Raw genomic sequence first — 16561 nt, 5'->3', positions numbered from 1 at the left:
CTATGCAAACCTTCAACCACTTGGTCTCACTTTCCCTTCCCAGCCTACATTAACCAAGAAGTAGCAAAGGCAGAGTTTTTGAACCTGTCCCCTGCGCCTGCCATAGCAGACATCATTCTTGAATCCTCCCACTTTCCCCACTGAGTCCAGGCATGAGCATTCAGGGAGACCCAGGCAGTGGATTTGCAGAATGAGGTGCCACCTGCTTGCCTTCACTCGACTCTGCCATGCGAGTGTGTGACACAACGTGGCCTGTGTGCATCGGCCCACCTCCTCTGCTTCTCTGCCTGGCCACCGCCACCTGATCCAAATCAGGAGCTGACGCTCCTTCCTAGATGCGTCCAACCCAGCCAGGTGGAACTAACGACTCCTTCATCGGGTCCTAGGACTCTGCACCTGGGGCTGCCAGCACCGAGTCCCTACTAGCCCAGTGACTGAGAGATGAATTTAAAATGGCAGTCTCATCCTTTACTGATTGACATTTTTTTTTTATTATTTATGATAGTCACAGAGAGAGAGAGAGAGGCAGAGACACAGGGAGAGGGAGAAGCAGGCTCCGTGCACCAGGAGCCCGACGTGGGATTGGATCCCGGGTCTCCAGGATCGCGCCCTGGGCCAAAGGCAGGCGCTAAACCACTGTGCCACCCAGGGATCCCCTGATTGACATTTTTAATCACAAGGGTGGCAGTGATCAGAGCAGAAAAGGGGAAAATATGAAAATGGTATGGATTTCTTTTAGGGCAAGTTTCTGGACCAGAGATTCCCGCAGCCTGGCTCGGCAGGGGCCAGGTACTTCTGGAAGGCGAGCATTCCTAAAATACGTTCATTGAGAAGCTCCGAATGGTCATATCCATTCACCATCTCTAAGGCACCAAGTCTTTGTTGGTTATCAATGGAAAGGATGGATCATGAGTTCCAAGCCTAATAGCAACAGCTAACATTTATTTATCAATAATATTGTCCCAATAGACTGTCTGAGGCGGCCACAACACCCCTTCCCAAGGATCTATGGGTCCCTCCCAGCCAGCTGTTGGGGGGTGGGGTTACAATTATTGTCCAAATACATAGCATAACAATTAGGAGCCCAGAGATGAGAGCCAGCAAAGTTTGCGTTCCTGCTCTCACACACTGCATGACTCTGTACAAGTCTCAATGTCTTTATCTGTAAAATGGAAAATATGATACTTAACCCACAAATTTTGTGTCAGGATTAAAAGACATGACATATGAAATGTCTTCTCACAGTGCTGACCCAGTGTAAAAATACATCAATAAACAAGAGTATCGTTGCTTCTGTGTTACTATATTTTTAAGTGTACCTGTTATATTAGTTTTGACACAAATATACATCTGTGAACCCGTCACGCATTAGAATAGTGAACATATGTATCAACTTGTATTTCTCTATCCCGTAGATACTACTCTACTTTCCATCACTGTGGATTAGTTTGCACCCTGTAGTTTCATATAAGTGGAATCATATACCGAATGCACTCTTTGCTTCGTGTATGTGACTATTTTGCTTTTAATCTGCACACATATTGGTCCATATGGTTGTTTCTATACATTGTTTATACTTTGTCATCTGGCTTTCTCCAGTTTACGTTCCAGAATATTTTTCTTCATGATTAACGTCATTTTTAATGGCTGTTTTATATTCTTTTAGATGGCCGTATACCATTTAACCAGTTGGTCATGTAGGGTATTTTCCCTTTTTCAATAGTACAACCAGCTCAGATAAATGAGATTGTGCAATTTATGACCTTCTCTGTCTGGCTTGATGTTGACACTCATCCTATTGTATCAGCTTCTTGGTAAACCTTCTTTCCTCGGCTTCCAAGACAATATACTCTTGTGTTTCCTCTACTGCTGTAGCTGTTCCTTCTCCCAGAGCTGGGGCCGAGGTGAGGTAGGTGAGGCATTGGCCTTGGCAGCAAAATCTCAGGAGGTACCAAAAACCTCAATCACCAAGATAAATATCTAATGCAACATTTTAAAAAGTCAAAATAAATGTCACTATGTCTATGATGAACAAAATAATAACATTTTAGGTAAAGGCAGAATCTGGTAGGGCCAAGAGTAGACGGGGGCAAGGCGGGTGAGCCTTACAGGTGGAGCATCAGACCCAGAACCACGAGAAAACCAGTATCTGTTATGGCAGCCACAGGACGCGAATCCAACATGTGTTCATCTTGCTCCATTTCTGACTGTTGTGATCCATGGTCTCCAGCTTCTTCGAGGTCTGGCAGCCATCCCTATTCTATAATATTCTCATCTGAGTCAAACTCCAGGTTTTAACTCAAGGTCCCATAATGGTGTCCTAAACCCTTCTTTTCCCCATCCTTCTTCGTGGTTTTCTGGTGGAACCCCAAGCCTAGGTGGCCGACTCTCCACTGTCTCTTCTGCCCTGTGGATGGGCTAGCTAGCCTGGCTTGTGGATTTCATCCCTAACACATGGTGCCATGCTCAAATGGGTCAACGTTCCTGGCATCTCACTCTCCATAAAGTGTTTGTCAAGCCTCCTTTACTTGCCTTAATCCTGTAACCCCCTCAGCTACCCCTCACTTCCAGCAGATGGCTGGGGCGGTCCCCAGACTTGGACACTGACTATCTGATACAAGGGCACCTCCTCCTGCCTTCAGGTGGGAAAGCCAGGGGATATGGTAGGGATTCCCTCATTTAATCCCCAAAGGGGTTATGACCATTTACTCAGGTAACTATACACTGGGGCAAATTAGCAACTGGACACTGGATACAGGATCTGGGTTGGTGCTGATGTCCAGCATCGTCACAGTCCCCCATTAGAATAAGCTATACAGAAGCCAAGTAGTCAGTATAGCCCTGGCCCAGGTATGTCACACAGTGGGCACATTGAGTCGACAATCCCACCCTGTGGTCATTTCCCTGGGTCCTGAATGTGTTTAGGAAAGATGCATGGAGCCATTAGAAGAACTCTTATATGGGTTCTTTGATCTGCAGAGTGAGAGTTATTTTTTTTTAAGATTTTATTTATTTATCAATGAGAGAGAGAGAGGCAGAGACACAGGCAGAAGGAGAAGCAGGCTCCATGCAGGGAGCCCGATGTGGGACTCGATCCCAGGACTCCAGGATCACACCCTGGGCCAAAGGCAGGCGCTAAACCCCTGAGCCACCCAGGGATCCCCCAGAGTGAGAGTTATTGCATAAGAAAGTCCAAGAACTTCCACTCCCTGCCAAGATAATAAATGAGAAACAATATTACATGTTCGTAGTATTTGTTATGTTATTATGTTGCAAAGGTCAATGCCACCCTCAGAGTGTTGAAGCATGCAAGAGTGGCGGTCCCTATCATATCCCCATTGGGTTCACCGGGGTGACCTTACAGGAACCATACGGATAATAGAAGAAGACCCTGGAACTTTGGAAACTTAAGCAAGTAGTAGAACATCAACTGCAGTTACTTCCTGATATGGCAAGTATTCTCATGTGGATTAATACAGCCTTAGGTGTGTGGAATGCAGCTATTAATTGACAACTAGCATTTTTTTCTATGCTGATCAGAAAGAAGGATCAGAAGCAGTTTATGTCTACATGGAACAAAATGGTACCCACGTATAGTCTTCCTCTAAGGATCAACTCATTCTTCTGTTATTGTGATGTACTCTGAAAGGGCTTAGACCATCTGGACATTCCACAGGACACCACAGTGGTTTACCATGTCGACAGCATTGTGTTAAGTGCACTTGAAAAGCTTGAGGTACTAATTCTGTGTGACTTGGTAAAGCATATTCATTCCCAAAGCGGGGAAGTAAACCAGGTATGATCCAAGGGTCTAGGGATCAAAGAGCCAAGGGTCATATCATTGAAGCTCCTAGGGTTCACTGGTCTGGGGCATGCTGGAAAATCCCTCTAAAGGACAAAGTGTTGTACCTGTATCTCCTACCCCTCGGAAAGAAGTACAACCTTTGACAGCCCTCCCCAGGTCTGAGAGACACACATTCCACATTGAAGGATACAACCTCCACCCATTTATCAGATGTGGAAGGTTTGAGTGAGACCCAAGGTAAGGAAAGCCTGTGTAGTGGGCCCAGGGAGAGGCATAAGCAGCCTTGCCCCTGTGTTGTCCAGCCCAGCAGGTCCCACAGAACCATAAGCTTCTGTGGAGAAGGATGCCACATGGAATCTCTGCAGAGAGTCACAGTGCAGACAGACTACCAAGGGTCTAGAGCAAGGCCATAGCATCTGCAGCAGAGAACTGTGCACTGTCTGAAAACAGCTTCTGGTATGGCTGCTGGGCCTTGGTAGAAACTGTATCTGAGCATGACACATCACCTGAGCATGTGGCCACTCATGACCTTGACATTCTCTGGGATTGGGTAGGCCCTGCTGGAGGTGGTACACATGGGGTTGAAGGTGCAGAGAGCACAAGGAAACTGCAAGAAGAGGTGCCCCAGACCCTAGGTCCTCTGCCTCTGTTGCACTGATGCTTCTCCCTCAGCTGATGCTTCTCCCTTGGCTTTGCTTCTCCTTTAGCTAGCTGGTGCTTCTCCCATAGTGCATACCTTTGGCCTTATGAGAAATTCCCTTTGACCAGTTTAGTTTGCTCAGGCTGCCATAACAATGATACAATAAATATGTGGCACAAACCACAGGAATTTGTTTTCTCACAGCTCTGGAGGCTGGAAAGTCCAAGATCAAGTTTCCAGCAGGGTTGGGTTCTGGTGAAAGCTGTCCTAGCTTGAAGATGGCTGCCTTCTTGGTGTGTCCTCACATGGTAGAGAGGGAGAAAGGGCAACTTCCTGGTGTCTCTTCTTCAAGGACACTAATCCTATCAGATCAGAGCCCACCCTTATGACCTCTTTAACCTTAATCACTCCCATAAAGACCCCATCTCCAATGCAGTCATGGTGGAGGTCAAGGCTTCAACAGAGGAATTGGGGTGAGAGGCAGGACACAAAAATTCATTCCATAACACCAGTGGACAGAGCAAGACAGTCATCTGAGCTTGGATCATGGGTGCATCAGCTTGGCATGGGTGCAAGCCAAATGGTCTACTGCTGACCTACAGGAACTCGGAGGTGGCCTGAAAGACGATGGCTGGAGGACGGCTCCCATGGCCAGAGCTTCGGGTGGTGCACCTGGTCATCCACTTTGCCTGAGGTGGGGCACGCAGTGTGGTACACAAGGCTCTCCGGAAGCTGGCCCTTACACATAACTCTCTAGCACCCTGTTTCCTGGCTCTCCACCCACGCTGCATGCACCATTTCCTCTTTCTCTGGAGATTATGAGTCATTTCCCAGGCTGCCCCTCAGCTTAGATGTCTGTTCCATGTACTCATCCTTCAAGATTCAGTTCAAAAGTCCTTTCCTCACACTACCCCTCTCCCTGCTACAGAATTGGTGGGTTTCCCTCTGTTTGCCTGTTTTTTTGTCCAATGTAAATCCTGGTTTTGTGATCCGGGCTACAGTTCATTACTAACACTGCTCCCAGCCAGATCACTTGCATGTTGAAGGCCAGGGCATCTGTAGGCTGACAGCTCTGACATTTGTCTGTCTGATCCAGAACACTCCCCTAAGCTCCAGACTGGCACATCCAACTATGCACTAGACATTACAACCTGGATGGATCATACACTCTTGAATTTCCCAAACTTATCCCCCATCCTGAGTCCCCCGTTGCCCCAACATCTCAGTAAGCAGCTCTCCCACCTTCCTTGGGTAACTAGAAACCTTGGCAGCATCCTGGTTCCTTCCACTTCCTTTTCAACCTCATTGTACACCAGTAATACTCACTGGTTCCAGACCCAAACTGTCTCTCAACATCATCTCTTCTGTCACCTGGCTGCCACCGCTCTCAGTACCTCTCCGGTATGGTAATCGCCAGCTTCCCATTGCACTGGGGGACCTCTCTACACTGGCGCCAAGCCCTGCCTTTCTTATCTATCCAGTCCCTGGTTTGCATCCTTCCTGGAGCTTGTCACCCTTTCTGATCATTCTGTCTGCTGCCTGGTGTTTGCTGTGTCCTTGTTTGGGGGCAAACAAGGACTGTGTGTCTGTCTCTGTCACTACTACACCCCATACAGTCAGCATGGTGTCTGACTTATAGACATCGCCCAAGAAAAGTTCAGTGATTTAGTTCTAAAGGTGCAATTAAAGGCTAGTTCAACTGTTACTGGAGCGTGTTCTTGAGCAGCACTCAGATACGGACAGGACCAGCCCACACCACGAGCACCAAGCACTTATACCCATGTTTCCAAACACCAGGATATGAAGTCAAATGTAGTCATAAGAAGTGCAGCGCCAGGGTGCAGAGGAAGGAGAGGCAATCCGCCAGGTGTGGAGCCTGCACTGAGATGACCTTCCTGCCAGGGTCTGCTCCAGTGCGCTGCCTGTTAATCATTGGCAGTGACTGTCATCCTGGAGATCGGAGCAGTACTGAGAGCAGAGCCGAGGTCCTCAGCCAGGAAACTATATCCAGGCTCCTTCAGTGCAGATTGTCCACTTGGAGGCCAAAGAGGACATAGGAACGCACCCCATCGGCCCATCTAGTGAACATCTGACAAGCTCTTCCATCCCAATGCTTTCCTCCCATGATGCTTTATGATGACTCCTTTTCCTTTCCCTGTTTCCACTATTTAAATGCTCATGTATGAAAATGGAAGCATGGCTACTTCTTGGGGAAAGGCTGCAAGGGCTCCAGAGAACCAGTGCTCCATTTATAAGGTCAGTCACGATGTTGGTCCTTGCTGTCTGTTGTACGCATGCGTCCACTGAAAAACACGCTCTATTCCTCTGCTGGGTTTTGGTGCTGGAGCAAGATGGGAACACAGGGAAACAGATAAAATCTTAGAGTCTTCCCCTCTTTTGTCTGGTGCTATTTTCTCCCAATTCTGACTTTTAACATTTCATTGAAAAACCCATCTTGATCTTCTAAGAGTCAAGTTAAAAAAAAAAAAGAGAGAGTATGTCTTTATTATAAGAATTAACTGCATAGCCAAAAGCCCTGGGGAGATTTGCCAAGGAACATCACCAGTTTTTCTTCCTGGCTTTGTAAAGAAGAAATCAGGAAACCCAAACAGGTGAATGGGGCCCACTGTCTGTGGTCACGAGGACAGACTCCGTCCAAGACCAGCTGAGCTCAGACCCCTGTGTTCTGGGCCCTCAGCTGGCAGGGCAGGTGGGGCTTTCTGAGCCACTGCCCCATGCCAGGCACCCTGCAGGCCTGAGCTCATCTCCCAGAGTTTCCAGGTGCCTTGTAAGGGTACCATCAAGAGCCCCTGTCTGAGCAAGGAAAGTCTAAGGAAGGTGTCAAGGTCACATGAGGGCTGAGATGAGGAGAGACTCTAAGTCAGATCTGTCAGGTGCCAAAGCTTGAGGGCTGGCTCTCTCCCATGTCTTTCTCTCCCTCATTCAAGCATCCAGAGCCAACCCTGGCTGGATTTTCCAGGCCTGCATAAGTCAGCTGAACCCACCTGGTCTCTTTGCCAGGGCCTGGCGCCTCAACCCCCGCTCCTTCACTTGCTTCCTAAATGCAATCACCACCCTCCCTCCAACATCCACTCCTTGGGGATCCTCTGGCCACCCCAAAGGGCCCACACATAGAACACAGCCTCCCACGCTCCTTCTGGGGGCCTTTGGCTCTGTTCCCTAGAGGGAACACGTGTGCAATTAATTCCACAACAATGACACATGACGGACAATTATTTGTTGATTACCTTGCAGATGTTACACCTCCTAACAACAGTAGGAGAGAACACCGTCTTCACCCATACCCGATGCCTCGAAAACCAAGGCTTGGGGGTGGGTCAGTGACCCATCCAAAATGAAGTTGGCCCGGAGCAGAGTGGGCACCAAACCAGGCTGGTGGGCCTACCTCATGGCGCAGCTCCCAGACTAACCCAGCTTCCTGCAGGAGTGGAGCACAGCCTCCGGCGGCCGGGCTTCCTGCTCCAGCTGTGTGACCCCGGGCGAGTTACCTAACCTCTCTGGTCTCTGTTCTTATCGCCTGTAAAGCTTTCGCGGGGTTGCTGTGAGGATCAACCAACAGAGACATAAACTGGGCTTTTAATACGTGTTCGTTATTAGTTTTCTTTTAGGAATTTTTATTATGCAAAATATCATGGGGGGTGGTGAGGGTAAGTCAGAGCTCTAGGAGGGCAAACTGACTGACTCCTCCACCCTCACTCCTTCTGGATCTCTTTTCTGTCATTGTTTCCTTTTCTCCTGCTTTTATCTGGAACAAAGGAAGGAATACAAGATGGGAAGGAGGGCTGAGAGTGAAAGGAAGGAGGGCTTTTCGACAATCCCACCTCTTCTGTCATGAGAGGATGGTCTCGTGGACAAATACACTGACTTGGGAATAGGGATGTGAGTCTCCACCTTGTCATTTATGAGCAGTATGACCTTGGTCAAATGACTCTAACTTCCCTGAGCTTCAGTTTGTTCATCTGTAAAATGGGAGAAATGGTACCAGCTTCTTCACTGGACTCAGGAAATCATTACCCCGGGACGGAGACCTTGCCAGCCTGCAGCTCTGGGCCAGCACAACAGTGAATGTGCTCATAGACGTCCCCTTGTGGGCTCGGGGGGTGGGGGTGGGGGTTGCTTGGCTCCAATTATTGGGCTCTAGATAATAACGACTTTATTTAATTTCAGAAAGTTTGCTCCAGCCACATCCTCATCTCCAGCGAGGTCGGTACCCACGCCCGCATCCCCCCCAACACTGAGCATCACCTGCTCAGACCTCATTGTCCCTAACAGTAGCTTTTCCTGTGCCTCACACACGGGGGCCTGCACTCAGCAGTGAATCACCCAGTCTCCCACTGGAACCAGTCTAATGGTGCACTGGTTTCATCTTCAAGCCTCTGGGAATTCGCTTCAGTGGAAACTCTTCAAAGCATCAGTTTGGCTTCCTGTTTCTATGGCCGTGATTTGCTCATCAATATCCTTCCCCATTCATCCATCGTCATTCCTGTCTTTCTGGGTAATTTCCAGAAGTTCCTTTGCATCAGAGATATATGGCTGACCCTCAAAGGACACAGATTTGATCTGTGCGAGTCTGCTTCTGCAATACTGTGTGACGAGGGGCGCCTGGGTGGCTCAGTGGTTGAGCGTCTGCCTTCGGCTCAGGGTGTGATCCCGGGATCCTGGGATCGAGTCCCACATCGAGCTCCCCTGCATGGAACCTGCTTCTCCCTCTGCCTGTGTCTCTGCCTCTCTCTCTCTCTGTCTCTCATGAATAAATAAATAAAATCTTTAGGAAAAAAATACTGCATGACGATTCTCTCTCCCCACCCATGACTCCACGCGTGAATCCCCTGAACCTGTGGCTAGGTTTGGTTACGTGACACAAGGGAATTAAGGTCGCAGATAGAATTAGAGTTGCTCATAAACTGGCCCTAGTATAGGAAGATTATCTTGGATTATCCAGGCGAGCCTAATGTAATCACAAAGGTCCTTAAAAATGGAAGGGGGAAGCAGAGGAGAGAGAGTCCGAGAACTGTGATGTGGGAAGGGGCCTGCCCACCCCCGCCCGGCTCAGAGGATAGGGAAGGAGCCCTGAGTCGAGGAATAGGAGCGTCCTCACGAAGCTATGAGGCCAAGGGCATGCACGCTCCTTGAGAGCCCCCAGAATGGACCGTGGCCCTGCTCACACCTTGATTTTAGCCTGAAGACACCCATCTCAGACTCCTGACCTCCAGAACCTTAAGATAACAAATGCATGTTGCTCAAGCTGCTGAACTTGGGGTAATTCATTACAGCAGCAATGGGGAATGCAGCAGTCCTGTTTGCCAGATGCACCTATGAATAAATGAGTGAATAGGGCCCTGGGTCCCTCTGCCAAGCAGTCCCTGTAACTCCTCCGGCTGTGCCCTCGGATGTGGTGGCTAGGATGTGGTGGCCTGACGGAGCCAGGCCAGCTCCGCCTCTCCCTTCCAGCTCCTCTTCTGCTCCAGTGGAATCTCGAGTTTCATTAAAGGCGGCGCAGGGCACTTGTCTCACATGGAGCTCACGGTAAATTCAAGGGCTTCCCTGGATATTCACGTGCCCTCCAACACACGTGTCCAACCTGCTTCTGTTGCGTTGGTCGCGTGTGTGCTGGTTGCCATTCATCTCAATGCAGCTGTGCTTTTTCTGGTTTTCTTTCTCTCTCACGCCATCCTGGAAACATCCTCTGGGACGTGAAGTCTCTCACTCCCGTCACTCGATCATCCCGCTTGGCTTTACACGACCACCTCCCCACCTTACAGATGAAGGGACTGAAGTGCCACTTGCTTACCGCGAATTCACCTTTTCCACTTCTTTGTGATTGCTTTAATACACGCTTACTGAGCGCTGGCTGTCTAGGCGCAGCCTTGTGTTCAGAACCTCACAGGCGGCGGCCACCCTGAGTAGCCCAGTTCCCGAGAAGCGAGGATGCGAAGCCTCCATCGTCAGCACCCTGGAGAGAGAGAGCTCCGGCCGCCCAGCTCTGCTCACAGGGCTCCCTGATATTTAAAACAACCACACAAGCTGCAGCCACAAAACACAAGACAGCTACTCACCGCCTCTGGTCGAGTGCTCAGACCTGGCGCCTTGGGGAGAGCCTCACAGCCACTTAGGAGCCTGATTTGAGCCGCATCATGCCCATGAGGTTCCCGCTGGCTGGACTCCCAGGCCTACCTCCACGGTAGGGCCGGTTTCTCAAGAGTTTGCCTGAAGTCGCTTGGCGCTTCCAGTAATATTTGTCCTGCCTACTTGTCCAGTCCGCCCGTCAGACTCCCGTTGCCTCGTTAGGACTCCTTCCTGATCTGACTGCAATCCTCCTTCCTCTCACAGGGTGAGAAGCTAATTTCCTTAATGACTAACTCTTTCTCCATCCTAACTAGGGTTTCGCAACTTGGGTAGTTATGTTTAAACAATAATTCTGTGCATTTCAGGATGTTTAGTAGCATCGCCGGCCCTTCTGCCCATTTGGTGCCTGAGCACCCTTGCACCCCCACCCCTGTCCCTCATCCCCCACCCACCTCGTGACAACAACAAAAATGTCTCCAGACACTGCCGACTGTCTCCTGAGGGGCAGAATCATCCCAGGGTTATTTCTACCTTCATGCCTCTGTTTCAGTTGGACCAAGTGATCTGTATTATTCTCCACTAGACTGAAAATCTATGGCTCTCAGTCACCCCTTCTCTAGTTACAGTTTTTCAAAGGAAAATGAAAGTAGGGTGCTTTATTTATGTTTGTGTGGAATAAGAGGTCAATTTCCTTTATGGTAGTGATTAGTCAGAGCTCTCCAGAAAAACAGAACCAATAGGATGTGTATCACGGAATCAGCTCATATGATTTGTGGAGACACAAGTCCAAAATCTGTAGGGCAGACCAGCAGGCTGCAGACTCAGAGAAGAGTTGCAGGCCAAGCCCAAAGGCTGTCTGTTGCAGAGTTCCTTCTTGCTCAAAGAAGGTCAGTCTTTTTCCTCTGAAAGCCTCCAACTAATTAGATGAGGCCCACCTACATTATGGAGGGGAATTTGCTTTACTTGAGGTCTACTGATTTAAATGTTAATCTCATGCAGAAAACACTTTCATGGAAACATCTAGGACAATGTTTGACCACATATCTGGGCACTGTGGCTCAGCTATGTTGGTGCATAGAATCAATCCTCACAGGCAACAAGGATGGATTCGTTTATGGCAAAGACGGGGAGGATGAACTTGAACTCATTTGGAAATGTGGGGCCAGACTTCCAGACTTCCATGATTACTGTCTGAAATGTCAATGTTATAGAGGCCACACTGGAGCCATTAGTGGTCCTCAACCCTGGCCATTACAATCTCCTAGGGAGCCTTGAAAGGATAGCAATGTTGGAGTCACCCTCAAAGAGCCAGATCCATTTAGTCTGTTGTGGGGCTCAGACATGGATGCATTGCTAGAGATCCTCAGATGCTCCTAATGTTTGACCAAAGTTGAGAGCCCCTGGGCAGAATGAATGTCTGATGCTCCCCCCAGAACAGACCAGCAGTGATGAGCACAGGCTTTGCAGCAAGGCGGACTAGGCTTGAGTCCCACTTCCCTCCAAGTGAGTTATGTGATGCTAGAATAGCCATTACACCTCCCTAAGGCTGTTGCTTGATGAAGAAGATGCTTGGAAAGCACCTAGCATGGCTCCTTGGAGGAAGGAAATGCAACATACATCATACATCAATTTACACCTGCTCCCACCCCTCGGCTCGGTATTAACAACCCGTGTGTCTCTTGCCATTTTCATGTAAGCTCCTCTTAAAATATAGTAACAATTACATTTTATCTAACATGTGCTGTATTTTGAGGCAAATACTACACTAAAAGTAGGCATTTTTCTTATCCTCACAATTACCCAATTCAGAAAAGTCCGTGATGGTCCCAGGCTACAAAAGAGGAAACTGAGGCACAGAGAGGTTAAGTGACTTGCCCAAGAAAGCTGTTAACAGTCTTGGATTTATCTGACTCTGAAGGTTAACATATTTTAAGAACTTTGCTTCCAGGAGACATAAATCAGGATTATAGCCACTGGTAAAGAGGAGGCAAAAAAAAAAAAAAAAAAAAAGCCAGAGTTCCCAGATGTCACCACGATGTACCTAGAGAACCCAAGAAAAAAGAAATTAAAATTAATATGGGAGCAGAGCCATTAGTTATTTAATAGAGACTTTTGTTATAAAACAGTCATTTAACAAAAATTTTGGTACATATCCAAAATTCAGTCATTTTCCTGGTGAAAAGCAACAGGAAGCAGAAATCATACTTAAAAACAAAGATCCCATTCATAACAGCAACAAAAACATGAAACACTTGGAATAAACTTAGCAAAAGAGGTGAGGGAGGTTAATGAATACAACCACCAAACTTTATTAAGGGATATTAGAGAAGATTTAACCTTTGGAGACATGGTCTGTGCACATGGTAAATATTGTAAAAATTGTCAATTCCTTTCAAGTTAGTTTAAGTTAAAGCAATTTCCTTTTTTTTTTTCAAATAAAAACTAGGCATTGAAATAATTTTGAAACAATTCAAAAAGTCCCAAGTACAATACAGAGTGCCTTCTGAGTTCGTAGCAACTTCAAAGTATCTCAAAAGGAAAAAGTTAGCTCTCCTGAGCACTTGAGTCACTTCCCCACTTCATTTCAGATTCAGTCACCTATGCCATGAGATTCTTTTTGCTGGGCTGTTCCTGGGCACAGCAAGTTCCAAACTAATTTATCAAAAAACATACTTTACAGTTTTTAATATCTTAAATTGTGAAACATATCACAGGTTTAGAAATATTATACACACGTGCACACACACACACACAGTTTAATAAATAATTAAATGAACACCCATGTAACCATCTAGGGTGGATAGACTCTCAAGGAGGCCCTATGATCTGGCTTTCATGTGCTTGTGTGATTCCTCCCTTTGAGTGTTGGTAGAACCTGTGACCTACCTCTAGACATAGAGAATATAACAAAAGTGAGGGAGCATATGTGATTGTGTGTGTGTGTGTTACAGAAGATGGTAACATCCATAATATGCTGTATTGTGAGCTGCCCTTCTGAGTTGGCCACATGGCTGGAAACTAGGGGCAGCCTCTAGTCCATAGCCAGCAAGACCCTAAGGCCCTCAGCACGGTAGCTAGTAGGAAACTAAGTGTTGCCAACAATCACATGAGCCAGGGACCAACTCCTTCTCCAGTAGAGCCTCAGATGAGACCACACCTTGATTATAGCCCAGCGGAGAACATGCCTAAGCTGTGCCCAGACTCCAGACCTACAGAAACCATGGGACAACAAATGTATATATTTCTAAGCTGCTGAATTGGGGGAAATATTATTATTACCAATAGATAACTAATGTACCACCACGCGAGTGAGGCAATGGACTGCCACCAATACTTTAAGACTCAACGTACCTTTCCTAACACATCACTTCCCTCCTCCCCAGAAGCAAGCACTATCCTAATTTTTGTTTAGATCTTTCCTACGCTTTTCTTCATAGATTTATCATCTATGTAAGTATCACTAAATGGGATATGTTTGGCAAGCACACACAACTAACTCTGTAATAATAATAAGGACATGGTCAATGGGGTAATTTTTAACTTGACAAAGGAACTTTGAAATTGATCTTGAAGAATACATAGAAAGAAAGTAATGACAAAATATCTTGAAAAAGGAAAAAAATAAAATAGATCCTTTTACTAGATACTAGAAGACTATAAAGCTAATGCAATTCTGCTACAAGAATGGATTATGGAATGAGAGAATAAATATACCAGAAATGGACCCAACTATGCCTAATAATTTAATATAAATTAAAGGTAACATCATAAACACTGTTTTTAAAAAGGGAATTTCCAATAAATTAGCAATTTATTTAATATTTATATTTACTTATTTAATAAATATCCAGACAGATCCTAACCTCGCAGTATGCTTGTGTTTGTGTGTGCACATATGTGCACTCCTGATCAGTTGATATGTAGATAAAAAGTGGAGTATAACACAAAAGAACATATAGGTGAATATTCCTCTGATTTGGTAATAAATTTCCTAAGATTGTTTTAGCTTAAAAGCGATAAAAAAAATCATGATGAAAGTTACTGATAAATTTGACTGCATAAAAAATATTTGCATAAAGATGTAACTCATTTTTCCAGAAAGCACCCTAACAAAGTTAGAAGACAAAGAATAATCCATAAACCATTTACAATAAATATGAAACACTATTAACCTTTTGAGATATATCAAAAGCTCACACTGACAATCCAAAGACTAAAAGATTAATATAAAGAAAAGCAGAAATAGTAAAAATATCAAAAATAATAAGTATATCAAACTCACTATAGCAAGTGGAATTGCAGCGCAATATTGGCAAAGTGGGAGTTATGGTTGGCAAGCAGTGGAATGAGATAGGTGTTCCCTCACTGTTTTTGTCCTGGGCCGAATGCAAATTTATTAGAATGTTTCTGGAGAGCAGTTTGGTAAGATTGTTCCTACATCTTAAAAATGTGTTCTAGTTATTCCATTTGTGATCATCCTTCCCAACCAAAAGTGGTAAATGAAGTAGTTGATGTTAAAACCCATTCATCAAGACATCTGCAATGGCAAAAATGGAAACAGAGTAAATATTAGGGGAATCATGAAATACAGTATGTGTACCCACTTGCTGGATGAGATGCAGGCATCTAAGGGATTGTTTACTTATAGCCTTTATTTTTTTTTTAAGATTTTATTTATTCATGAGAGACACACAGAGAGAGACGCAGAGACACAGGCAGAGGAAGAAGTAGGCTCGGTGCAGAGAGCCTGACATGGGACTCGATTCCGGGTCTCCAGGATCACGTCCTGGGCCAAAGGCGGTGCTAAACCGCTGAGCCACCTGGGCTGCCCTATTTATAGCTTTAATGACAAAGATTAATTCTCATGGCTCTAAGTTAAAACAAATAAAAACAACACTGGAATTGTAGACTCTTCCCAGTAATGCAACAGCAGTTTTTAGTGGAGTTGGACACATCAGGGTGAAATCCCAGAGACACTACTTGTTTGCTGTGTACCTTTGCCAAGTTGATTCGTCCTTCTGAGTCTCAGGTTTACTCACAGAATTGTTTTAAGGATCCAATGAAACCACATAAAGAAGATAGCCCTACCTGCCTCCTTTTATTAATAATGCTGAACATGGGGATTATGTAGCATGTGGAGGGAAGAGGCAAGAACCCAGATTCATGTACAGACTGATTATAAGTTTAAAACACATAAATATGTATTATTATCCATTAAGACTTAGAAGGACACATGGTTGGTTTCAATTTTCCATTTTTAAGGAAATGTGGAAAAGAGTTGCCTGTCTAAATTTCCATGAGAGTGTGGCTTCTGTCCTGGGTGGAGATCGGGACCATCTTGTTCACGGGATCCTAGTAGGAGATCTCCAGGTGAGAAATCTCATGCCAATCTTATTCCCAAATGACTGACTTACAAGAATCTCAAAACATTTTAACCCAGATGGGAAAAGGGGTTCCGGTGTGATTTGTGGAAATGACGAAACCACTTCTCTCACATGCTCCACAGCCTACGATGCTGGTCGTCAAATTTCATGGTGATCAATACCACCGAATATACAAAATGCAGATTCCCAGTCTCCATACTGAGAGATTCTCATTTTGGCAGGTCTGGAATGAAGCTGGGAAGTGTGTGTGAAACAAACAGTAAAGTTTATAAGTCTTAAGCATAGAGCTCAATGCACATGATACACGTATGCACATACAGTATATCCGCACCCTAGAATACATATGGTATACAGGTACAGGTAATATACCAGCATACATACCTGAGTATACATGCTTTTTCACATATGTATATATCTGTCTAACCACCATTCAGATCCAGGTGAAGAACAGTTCCAGCATCCCAAAGACCCCTCCCCAATCAATAATCCCTACCCTCACTCCAAGTAGCCATTATTCTGTCAACGTGGATAACTTAGTCTGTTCTTAAACTTCACATAAAGGGAACCATATTGTATCACTCTTTTGTGTCTAGTTTCTCCTGCTCCACAACATGTTTACAAGATGAATTCCAGGTTGTTACCTGG

The sequence above is a fragment of the Canis lupus genome, chromosome 2 (genome assembly GCF_048164855.1).
Source record: "Canis lupus baileyi chromosome 2, mCanLup2.hap1, whole genome shotgun sequence".
Classification (NCBI taxonomy): domain Eukaryota; kingdom Metazoa; phylum Chordata; class Mammalia; order Carnivora; family Canidae; genus Canis; species Canis lupus.
Note: the sequence above shows the minus strand (reverse complement) of the source record.